Genomic DNA, 13,098 nt, shown 5'->3' on the forward strand with positions numbered 1-13,098 from the left:
AGCTGCTACTGCCAGAGTAAAATAGTATTTCTCTGCATTGCTCAAGAAAGCTTATCTGGTTAAATACCTACAAGAGGTATTTTAATTTGACATCAGTAGGAACTTTCTCCTAAGTAAGGTATTTCCCTAAGATGCTATCTTCTTTGAGAATTACCAAACTGTCCTATTTTCATGCTACAAGTCGCCAGTCATACATTTTTCCACCTTGCTAGGCAAGTTTCTTTGCCATCAGCTCACTTCTTTCATGACAGCATCTCATCTTTATGCTCTGTGCAGAGACAGGCACACTTAGCCATGTTGTACCTCATGATCCCACCCCACCCCATCCTAGCTAACTGATCCATGATCAGATCTGTAACCCATGGCCAGGCATTCATTGGCTCTCTTTCCTGAAAACTTGAATTAAGAGCCAAAGAGACTGTGGTCATTCAGTCACATGTGTCCAGTTGGTAGACTCATGACTCATGGCACTGTTGGGCTGTGTACATAGAAATACAGCCAGCTCATGGAGAGGATGTGGAGAAATAGGAACACTTTTACACTGTTGGTGGGACTGTAAAATAGTTCAATCATTGTGGAAGACAGTGTTGTGATTCCTCAAGGATCTAGAACTAGAAATACCATTTGACCCAGCCATCCCATTACTGGGTATATATCCAAAGGATTATAAATAATGCTGCTATAAAAGCACATGCACACGTATGTTTATTGCAGCACTATTCACAATAGCAAAGACTTGGAACCAACCCAAATGCCGATCAATGATAGACTGGATTAAGAAAATGTGGCACATATACTCCATGGAATACTATGCAGACATAAAAACGGATGATGAGTTAATGGGTGCAGCACACAAACATGGCACATATATACATATGTAACAAACCTGCACGTTGTACACATGTACCCTACAACTTAAAGTATAATAATAAAAATAAATAAATAAGCAAGAAAAAAAAAAAAAGAAATATAGCAAGCTCAAAGAGAGGCTGCCAAGAAAACAGGACTATGGCAGAACACAGACACTAAGAGAGAGAAACAGGACCAAATCGCTCCTGAAACTGAGAGTGGGATTTTCATTTCTTCTGATTTCTAGTTCCTATGGCATTGGCTGTGACTCTGAGTTTGCCCATCAAATCCTTAAAATAATTCTTTCTTCCTTGAGCTAGATTCAGTATGTGTCTGTCTCATACAACCAGTGATACCTACTCTAAAATTACCAAATATAAACAAGTTTATATTTCTCCTTCAAGAATTAAATAGTATCTCTACACACTTCTGCCTGCAACCTTGAACAAAATTATCCTTTAATTAGACATTGTTCCTTGAACTTCATTTTTATAATTGTTATTATATTATCATCCTTTTCTTTTGTTCTTACACATGGGGAATAGTTTGAGAGGATCCAAAAATGCTGAAGTCAGAATCATTTTCCTCCAGAATTGGGAATTACTGCTCTATTATTACTAGTATTTTTATATTATACATGATTATGTTACACATTTTTATATTATAAATGTAGATTATGTGTACATTTTTATATTATATATATAATACAATGCCTGACTGATTCCCCTTCTTTAATAAATACTACACCCTTTATTCTGGAATTGTGTAGGTTTCTCTCTACATACCTTAATAATTCAAAAACAGCACTAGTATAGGTCTCTGTGTGTTTCTTTTCCAAGCCCCTGCCTGGAATTTAGTCTGTTCTTTTAATCTAAAGACTCAAGAAAGAATTTCTCCATTTGAGGGATGTATCCGTTTGTTCTATTATCACTTTTTTCTTTTTTTTTTTTTTTTACTTTTCTCTTATCTATGTTTGTTCTTTCTGTAACGCTCATTTGATATCCCATCTCATGGATTTATCCTGTGTATCTTCTCTTTCATCCATAATTTTAATTTTTATCCTCTTTGCTCTGTATTTTAAGAAATTATCTTTTGTTATCAGTTTATTATTTCACTGTTTGGCTATTTAGTGTTTATATTTCATTTTTAATTTAAATAAACATTTTCTGTGAACTCTTTTGTCCTTCAATTACCTCTTTTCTTTTTAAACACATACTGCTCTTTTAAAACTTTTATGCATATTTATGAGATTAGTAGTTTAAAATTTTAATTTTTATTTGTTTCCTTTATGAGACTAATTTCACCCAACAGTAGAGCATAAAAAGAAAAAAAAATTAAACTATATGATCAGATTGAAAAACAAGGTTTATATCTCCTTGGCAAAAATGGCAGACAAATGTAAAACATCTAATAAGGTGAAATTGAGAACCTGCAGCAGGGGCTAACACTGTGACTCCCACTGAGTATTTGGGTCTAAATGTAGCTCACATAAGATGGCAGACCATGGTCAGAAAGCAAGGGACATCATAAGAGCGGAACAATAGATTCACGTTGAAAAGGAAAAAATCAATAGGCAATACAAACAATTCCTGTCAACCTAGAATGTTAGAGTTCTCTAATTTTTTTTTTTTTTTTTTTTTTTTTTTTTTTGAGAGGGAGTCTCGCTCTGTCTCCCAAGCTGGAGTGCAGTGGCGCCATCTCGGCTCACTGCAAGCTCCGCCTCCCGAGTTCAAGCCATTCTCCTGCCTCAGCCTTCCAAGCAGCTGGGACTACAGGTGCCCGCCACCACGCCTGGCTAATTTTTTGTATTTTTAGTAGAGATGGGATTTCACTGTGTCAGCCAGGATGGTCTTGATCTCCTGACCTCGTGATCCGCCTGCCTCAGCCTCCCAAAGTGCTGGGATTACAGGCATGAGCCACAGCGCCCGACCTCTAAATTTTTATTCAAAGGGGGCCAGAATAAACGGTTTTAGACATATAAAGATTTAGAGAATTTGACAAGAGATATTCTTTCTTAAAGTATTATTAGCAGACATATTATATTAGAAGTTTAGGGTTCCAATTATAAACAGAAAGCTTCACATCCCAATACAGTATGTCTGATAATAATCACTTTGTTGAGTGTGATCTCTGGACAATTACATTTACATATATTTTATAAAATCATATATCTATATGTGTATATGTACATGCATATGTATGTATATGTGCATATATGTGTGTGTATATACATATATGTATACATGTGTATGCATGCATGTGTGTATATACACATATATGTATACATATATACACACTATTGTGTTGTTTATATAAAAAACAAGCAATCTGAAGAAAATATGGCAAAATGTTCACATTGTTAGATTTGTCTGGTTGATGGTGTCAGGTATGGTGTTCTCTATTTTTCTGTACATTTGAAACATTCTATATTAAATCTTTTTAGATAATTTCAAAACAGAAAGTCAATGAACATGGCTCATACAGGAGCATACACTCCAGGCATCTGAGAATATCAGTAGGTGTTCCCTTGCGGGCTCATCGGATCATTGGTGTTGAAGCTATTTTTTACGCTTACCATAGTAATGCTGCCTACAGTGAATTGTTTAAGAAAAAAACAAAGACAATTTTGAAATCAGCCATGCGTCTTTGAGAAATATTTTTTCGCTATTTGAGTTTAGGTTTACTTGAGTTGTTAGGCATTTTACTGTGGGGGAGAGACCAGGTTTGGCAGGAGGGTTGTTGCAAAAGAATGGTGAGAGAGAAACAAATGCCGTCTCCCCTGGTGAAGGGGGACTATCTTTAAAGTCTCTTTCCTTGGATTCATAAATGGATTTCTGCCTCATCTTGCAGTAAATCTGAGACCAAAAGAATTCATAGGGCCTCCTAATGCACGTAATGCAGCATGACTGATGAAATGTGGCAGGCACAACCCAATATCTAGTTTTCTGAAAACCACACTGAAATGAACCATCCTGGCCAGAAAGTTAAAACAATACACATACTTGAACAACCACGAAAGTTATTTTCCTTGATTCAGTCGTCTTCTCAGACACTTTGCAATTTGGATTACAAAGCACTGTGTATTTGCTGATGGTGGGTGACAGCTACTGTTTATTCCCAGAAACTCAAATTAATGGTTTTGTTAAATCGACTTTCACCACTGCACACATAAGTCATCCCCTGGGGATCTGTCTAAAGGTCTAAGCCAGTTTCGTGTACTTCAAAATGAGTGCTCTTAAGCAAACAGCAAGAAAATTGGTTACCTGAATCTTGAAAGTAAATTGAGGTGCTGCCTGCAAGGACACAGAAGGGTCAGAAGAAACAGGTATAAAATAAGAACCAACTTCATTGGCCCTTCCCCAGCATAATAATCATGTCAGTAAAATGGACCAGTGATTCCAACACAACGGGAAAGGTTGGGATTAGGAAGCGCTCTTTTCCCGTTTAGTTCTCTTCCTGTGTCTCTCAACCTCAGTTGTTCGATCTGTAACACTGGATTTCAGCTTCCTGTTTAATGATTCCATAGATGAGGATGAAATAGAATTACAAATGGGAAAATATCCGTAGATGACACAACACCATAAATGTATACAGTCACCTTCTAGATAGTTGGCTTCTAGATAGGTGGCTTAGACTCAGTGAAAGCAACAGACTGAACTATAACTGACCTTTCAGGGCCTAAGATTGTCATATAAAATGGTTGTAACCATTTAAAGGCATTATGTGAAGGGCAAGAGAAAATAGCTGCAAAATCACATTGCAAAGTTAAAAAAGATGGTACAAATATCAGGTGTGGTTATATTTTATGAGCATTCTGACAGCACCCTTGTGTCATATGTTGGTAAAAGAGACAAAGAAGCACCAGTTCTTACCAACAATGTCAAGTAAATGACTGTATTATTGTCTCCATTATTTGGATATTTCAAGGAGAAGTTGTGGGGGTTTTTTCTTATTATTTTTTATTTTTTTAATTTCATGTGAGTTGGCTGGAAAATTGCCACCATTGTTGATTTCATTTTTTTTTTATTGGGCATTCTGAAATAAAATGATTAACCAGTGTAGGTAGGGACTACATGCTCATTTTTGGAGAGATTCTGAAGACAACTTGTAAAGGATGCTATAAAGTTTAGATAATGACGCATGTCTTATTCGGGCTGAAAATGATGTATTTTCTTTAGCAATATAAATTCTCCAAATACTGGCCTGCCTAAAAGATCTAAAATTGATATCATCTACTCAGAGATCATAGGAAAGAACACAAATGGGTTATACCAAAACCTTAGGCCTACTTTAAGTGCTCGAAAACCAAGAATGAAAAGTCAAGATTGACAAGGATTTGATACGGGTTCCAATAAAGCCCTTGCTAGAGCAGTGGAGCGGTAGGAGTACAAGGTTAGGGATCTCTGGTCTGCAGACAGGCACTTAACTCCCACATTTTTGTATTCTCCTGTAAAGTGGAGATAACACTACAGTATTTGCACTTTGCTGTACACTGCTATTGATGGGAATGTGGTTTCAAAAATATAAAGCCCTGTGGAAATGCAAGTTATCTTGGTTACACTGACAGACAATTCAAGAGTGTTTGGTTTCCTCCACTGTGTGCTGGTCATCAAAATAATTAGGTAGTCATATTGCAAAAGCAGTATTTAGCACTCCCCTCCAAAAGAAACTCTGGATTGGCAGTATTTTGCATGCTCTTACACAGAGTCCTCAACCAGCTGCGTCCACTGTTCTCAGGAAAGTCTGTGGATTCACTTCAATGGAGTCTCTGTTTCCTCTAAAGTTCTATCATATATGTGTGTTTACTTATATGTGTATATGGCCAATATGTGTGTGTGAATGTACGTGCGCACACAGAGTTTCGTCAAAATACCAAAGGGATCCATGCTTCTCTTGTGAAAAGCATCACCTCCTTTTGGTAGTTATGCATCCTGTACATAATCTGTATTTCATTGTAATTGTTCCCATTTTTATGAGGAAAAAAGGCCCGCAATATATTCAAACTGAACAGCCTACTCTCAGACAATGTGTTCCCTAAACATATTTATTTCCTTAAAGGTTGTCATTTCTTTAAATTTCTATTCTGTTTACTCCCATTTCTGGCAGGCATTGGAATAGTGTATGAAGGTTGGGGGTTGACTCTGAAGGCCAAGATGCCAACTTGGCAAGCTGAAGGCTTGTGGTTTTGATAAATCCCGAGTCATTGTTTGATAGGAAAAATGATCACAATGTGTTCAGTAGGAAAAATAGCAGGCTACAAATATAAAAGCTAAAGATTTTCATTGCAGCCTTGATGCAGACTGGCCAATGGACAGTACCTCACCCTCAACTGCCTTATTACCTAGTTGGTTGAGAGTTTCCTGACATTTCTCAGAACATAATAACCCCTCCAGTGATGGCAACAGGCCCTCTCTTCCACAGCTGCTGCATCAACAGCAGTCATCTCTAAGTTGAGAGGAGGACCCTACCACATTACAAACAAATCTCAACCCAAATCTGTTGAAGTGCTTTGTTTGGTTCATGGATTATCAATTCAATTTTAATGATGTTTGTATGTTCCCAAATCACAACATTGATATCTAAATTTCCTTTGGTTCCTAAATACTAGGATTGCCATGTTTGCTATAAGAAGGTAAATGTTGCCTTCTATTTTCACTTGGTAAATAATACATTTTTGTTAAGCAAGGCTGATTGTCACAGAAACAGCTGAGCCCAAACAATAGATACAAAGTTTGAAATGTAGTGATACTAAAGATCTAACCATCAGCACAGTGAGTACTTTTTGTTCTTGATCACGATAATCAAAATGAACCTTGCCAAGGCTTCTTAAAGTAGAAAGGGCTGGATAAAATGCCATCGTCTGATTCTCTTTTTAAGGGATTATATGCAAAATCTTCAGCTTTTCCTAAGCAGTATATAAATGTCCCCAAAATGCTACCTTTTAGCCTAGTGGAATATTTTGATGCTTTTACAGTGCTTTTTTTTCCTCTTTTTTCTTTTTTTTTGTTTTTGCATTTAGTATTATTTACAATGTTTACCAAAAAATAAACTTTAAAAAAATCTTCCATAAAACTTGCTCACCAACTTATGAGTAGGATTACTTTAACAAAGAAATAGGAGGTTGGTGGTTAATAATGTGCCTGCATTAAAGCTTAACAAAATCAACTTCCCATCAAGTATCTGTAAATTAATGACTAATCCAACTTTTAATACAAGTTCACCAGAAACAAATTTTTTACATACACATGGCAATCAATAAAGAAGACAAAAATATACGAATGTGTTCAATCATTTATTTCTTAAATTCCGTCATGTGTGTTGGTGTTTGGCATGCAAATACCATGGGTTTGTTGTGAAAATATGACATACATGAATTGAATTCATGGCAAAATAGCAAACAAATGGCTATATTCACATGTTTTAATGTTTAACAGTAGTATTCATTTTTTAAAATACAAATATATGTCTATGTGAGTGGATATACATATGTGAACATGTACATACACATGAAATTCAGACACATAGACATTTTAATCTTGAATCTTTTGTTTTTATTTAAAATTTGAAAAGTCTAATTAACATCTCAAGTTTCAATATCAGATTTTTACAGCCAGAATGCAAACAACAAGGGGGTTAAAAAGCAGTTACTTCTTGTATATGTTTGCCTCAAAAGCATCTTATCTAGAGCTGACCCCATTGGCTAAAACCTTCTTCTCTTGTGCATTGTTCTTGATTTGGTGTGTCACCTGTCTCTTGTTTGTCTATAGATTAGCACAAAAATGTCATTGCAAACTAAGTGAATAGGGCACAGCCTCAGCACCTGCCACTTTTAAAACTCTTTAGAAGATTCCCTTGTTTATTTTGTAGGCACCCAGGGGGGCACTTAAATAACTGCATTGAAACAAACAATACTGTTGATGATTAAGAAGGCTTTTCACATGAAAATTCACTTCAGAAAAAATGTTTTGCAGATGTACTGAAGAAAACTGTATCACTAAGAACCACTCAAAATACTTTGGTGGACCAAAACACCTTTATATTTCTTCTGGCAACCTGCCAAGTTCACTGCCAGCTTGAAAAGAATTCTATAGCTGGAGGCTAGAGCAGAAACTGCAATGATTTAAAAGAGAATTGGCTACAGTAAGAACGATAATGCCCTATATCGTTAAAATGCAACTGGCATCTCAGCCTCCCTACAGCTCTTTGAAAATGTGCTTACTCTTCAACTATTTACAAGGAAAAATGCAGAGACAATTGAAATCATAGGAAATAAAAATTATTTTAAACGGCTGAGAAGTATTTGCCAAATGATTTATCAGTAGTGCTTATAAAATAATGGCATGTTCTCAGCTGTTAAATGAGTAAGAAATCCATGCAGAAATTCTGCTCATTATGAAACTCACCCATCAAACACAAACCATTTTCATGATGCCCTAAATTAATTAATGCAGACTGTAAACACAAAAACAGTTGGCTGAAAATTAAGATGTGAACACAAACGGACACCGTTCTGATATGATTGGTATATCTTAGCATTTGACAGAAACAAAGAGACCTTTGGTTACTTTTCCGGGTGATTATGGAGAATGAATACTTGGTCTGGCAAGCTAAGGAAAATCACAGAGTCCATGGGCCAAATTAAAAGGGATCTCCTCAGCGTTTGTACAAAAACCAACAGGAACATCTGTCCAGTGGTTTAGATTATCATAAGCAACAAAGACAGATGTATAAATTCAGCATTCAACACATTATACAAAATCTATTATTATTTTTTCCTTATGTAAAAAATAAGTAGAATTATTCTTTCCTTTGAATACAAATACCTCTCCACTTAAATTTGCTCTCATGAATACACAAAAGTCAATGTGGGAGTCAAGAGTAATTTGCAAGGAAACTCAACATGGGAACTGTGGAGCGGAAGCAGTCAGTTTAGCAGACCAATCTTTCAATGCATGCCAAAACTTAAATAAGCCATGCTGGCACCTGGCCTCAAGGGGCTTAACAGCACAGGGGCATAACGTAAATATATCATATCAGCCAAGGTTCTTGACTCCTCTCATAGAGGTATGTCTCAAGTGCAGTGGGAAGATTGACAAGGAAACATTTCCTAAAAGCCTAAATATGTACAATCAGATAAAAATTCATGGATTGGAACTTTTGTAACTCTAATCCAAATGCCACATTTCTATCCCCAGTAGACCTGCCCATCTTTGCAGTCAAAAAAGAATAGTTCTCAGTTATACCTGCCACTAGTTAGGGACTTCTTTCTTTGCTGCGCAAACAAAAAATCACCTGTGAAACACGACAAAGTCTTGACTAAAACAACCTGTCACTGAGAATTTAATTCGACATGTGTTTACTGTTTCACCCTCTCCTGATGGTTTCAAGTTCCATCAATATGTTAAATCTATATTTACAGGCTGAAACTGCTTCCTGAATTCCAGATGCCTAAATGTGACCTTCTTCTTGATTTCTAGATGAGTCTCTCCTGCCTCCAACTCAACAGTCCCTGTAGAACTCATCATCTCCTCTAACCTTACTTAAACCTGAGCCCATCCTCCATTAACTAAACATGCAGTTACATGAGGCCAACCATTGGGCATCATTCCTAGCTTTCCCTTCAATATGGTTCCCACAATTACATCCAATCAATCCACTGAATCTAGTCCTGTTGATTCTACCTTCTCAGTACCTTTCAAATATATACTTGGTCTCCATCCCTATCCCAGTATCCTAGTGTTCAAGACACCATTGCCTTTCATTAGATTGCCACAGGAGTCTCCTCACCTGATTCTCAACTGCTACCGTGTCTGCATATAAACAGCTTTACAATAGCCAAAATCATTCTTCTAAATCTAAATTTTGATTTCTGCACTACCATGCTTGAAACCTCACAAAGGCTGCCCACTGGCCATATGACAACACATAATCATAATCTAGTTTCTAAATATCACTTTAGGTTGGTCTCTTCCCAGGACTCAGGTGACATTCCAAAATAATGCAATCTTTCAGGCTCACAAAAGAACCACTTCCAGGTGAGTCCTTCTCTCACTTCATTGCTGACTAACTCCTCAGCTCCTTGGAATTTAGCATAGCTATTACCTCTTTCTGGAGCTGTTTGCTGACATCCCAGTGGCAGCCGTAGGTCCTATTTTCCTGTGCTTATTACGATCTCAGCATACAAGCACATGTCGTTTCATCGCACTTCACCTTATTGCACCTCGTGGATATTGTGTTTCTGTGTTGTCTATCAGTGCCATATTTTCAACAGCACATGCTCACTTCATGTCTCTATATCACATTTTGTTCATTATCACAACATTTCAAATGTTTTCATTATTATTATAATCGTTATGGTGATCTATGATGAGTGATCTTTGATGTTACTATTACAATTGTTTTGGGGCACCACAAACCTCGCCCATATAAAACAATGAACTTAATTGATGAATTTTGTGTGTGTTCTGACTACTCCACCAACCAGCCATTTCCCCATCTCTCTCCCTCTCCTCAGGCTTCCCTATGCCCTGAGCTCATACATCAAGTCAGTTTTGACTTTCAAGTTTTATTATTTTAGAAATAAGTTTCATAAGCCTACAGCTGCCACACATAGACAGTGATTCCTCTATGGATCTGGACCAAGTAAATTGAAAACTTTCTAGAAAGGATTCACTACTCTAGATGTCATTAACAACAGTTACGATTCATGGAAGGAGGTGAAAATATCAACATTAGCAGGTGTTTGCAAGAGGTTGATTCCAATCCTCATGGATGACTTTGAGGAGTTCAAGACTTCAGTGGAGAAAGTAACTGCAGATGTAGTGGTAATAGCAAGAGAAGTAGAACTAGAAGTGGAAGCTAAAGGGGACTGAATTGCTGTAATCTCATGATAAAACTTGGAAGAATGAGAAGTTTTATCATGAGATAAAATAGAAGCTGCTATGAATATTGTTGAAATGACAATAAAGGATTTATAACATTACATCATTAGTTAATAAAGAAGTAGCAGTGTTTGAGAGGATTGACTTGACTTTTAAAAGACGTTTTACTGCAGGTAAAATGCTTTCAAACAGCATTGCATGGTACAGAGAAATCTTTTGTGAAAGGAAGAGTCAATGGATATGGCTAACTTTTTTATTGTTGTGTTTTTAAAACTTGCCACAGCTACTCCAATCTTCAGCAACCATCACCCTAAATAGTCAGCCATCAATATCGAAGCAAAACCTTTCCACCAGCAAAAAGATCATGATTCACTGAAGGCTCAGATGATAGTTAGCATTTTTGAACAATAAAGTATTTTAAATGAGAGTATTCATATTTTTTTAGACATATACTATTGCACATGTAGTAGACTACAGTATGGTGTAAACATAACTTTTACACTCACAGAGAAACCAAAAATATTTGTGTGACTTATTTTATCACAATATTTGCTTCATTACGGTGGCGTGGAACTAGGACCCACAATATCTCCAAGGATGTCTGTATATCCCAATTCATTTCAATGGCCCACTTACTGAGTTACATTCCACACTACATTATTAATGCCTCCAAGTCAGCGACTATGTCTTATTTTTGTTTGTGTGTCTAGTTGCTAGAATAGTCCTGAGTGCACAGTAGGTGATGAGGTTTATTTTGATGTTGAACAAATATGTACAACCTGCAAAGATATTTTTACTCAACACTTTATCCATTCAGATTTTACCTTCATGAGTCAAAACTGTAGTTATAAATATAAATAAATGTATAAATGCATATATATGTGTGTGCATACAATCAGTTGGCCCTCCATATCTATGGATTTCACATCCTCTGATTCAACAAACTGTGGATAAAAAGTATTTTTAAAAATCAATAAAAAATACAAGCTAATAAAAAATACAGTATAACATCTATTTACATAGCATTTACATTGTATTAGATATTCTAATTAATCTAGAGATGACTTAAATTATGTGGGAGAATTTATGTAGATTATGTTCAAATACTATGCCATTTTATATACACAAATACATATACACACACTACACATACATACAGATACACATACATATATATTTATAACTACCTACATATTTATTTATGTTTATGACTACAGTACATCATATTTACATAAAAAACTCTGGGCAGAATAATAACTATGGAAACAGAAATGGTAAGTATAATAAATAGGTCAAAATACAACAAAAGGCCCCAGGAACACAGAAGGAATCATCAATCCCCACGTTTGACAAAGACGATCAAATATAAAGAGTCTCAAAGTACTACTGAGACTAGGTAACTTGCAACTTAAAATTCCACCACTGAAGATTGCTGCTTCCAGAGAGAACATGACAATTCCCAGGAATTATTTGTAAAACGTAAATACTCTTAGGAGACAGGCTCCAGATATCTTAACCCTAATGAGTTATGGAATCTCCTTCTGCTGTAATGGAGAATCCTGGGAGTTGGGGTGAGTCTAGAGAAGACAACAGAAGCAGACTTCACCTCCTTCATCATTGTATCCAGAACTGTTTATATCAGGGCCCTGTGCTTTCCAGACGTTGGTATCCTGGGCGTGTTGGCTCACACCTATAATCCCAGCACTTTGGGAGGCTGAGTCGGGAAGATCACTTGAGGTCAGGAGTTTGAGACCAGCCTGTACAAAATAGTGAGACCTTGTCTCTATAAAACTTTTTTAAAAAGAAAAAAGTAAAAATAAAAATTGGGAACCAATAAAAGATTGCTACCTTGTTTCAGCTTTATTGAGGTCTAACAGAAGTACACTAAATTGCATCTACTTAACATGTACCATGCGATGGGTTTGTTTTATTTTTAATTTAATTTTAAGTCCCAGGATACATGTGCAGGACATGCAGGTTTGTTGCATAGGTAGACGTGTGTCATGGTGGTTTGCTGCATCTATCAACTCATCACCTAGGTATTAAGCCCTACATGCATTAGCTATTTATCCTGATGCTCTTCCTCCCTGCAACCCTCGACAGGCCCCAGTGTGTGTTGTTACCCTCCCTGTGTCCATGAAATACGCATACACCTGTGAAAGCATCACCGCAATCAAGACAATTTTACCCCCTGCAAAAATTTCCTTGTGCCCTTTTGTAATCTGTCCTTCCCTCCGCCTTAGCCTGTGCAACTATTGATCCGATTTTTTGTCACTCTAGATGAATTTACACTTTCTTACATTTTATGTAAATGGAATCACAGAGTATGTGCTCTTTTTGGCAAGGCTTCTTTCACCCATCAGAAGAA

The sequence above is a fragment of the Trachypithecus francoisi genome, unplaced genomic scaffold (genome assembly GCF_009764315.1).
Source record: "Trachypithecus francoisi isolate TF-2019V2 unplaced genomic scaffold, Tfra_2.0 Lachesis_group10, whole genome shotgun sequence".
Lineage (NCBI taxonomy): Eukaryota > Metazoa > Chordata > Mammalia > Primates > Cercopithecidae > Trachypithecus > Trachypithecus francoisi.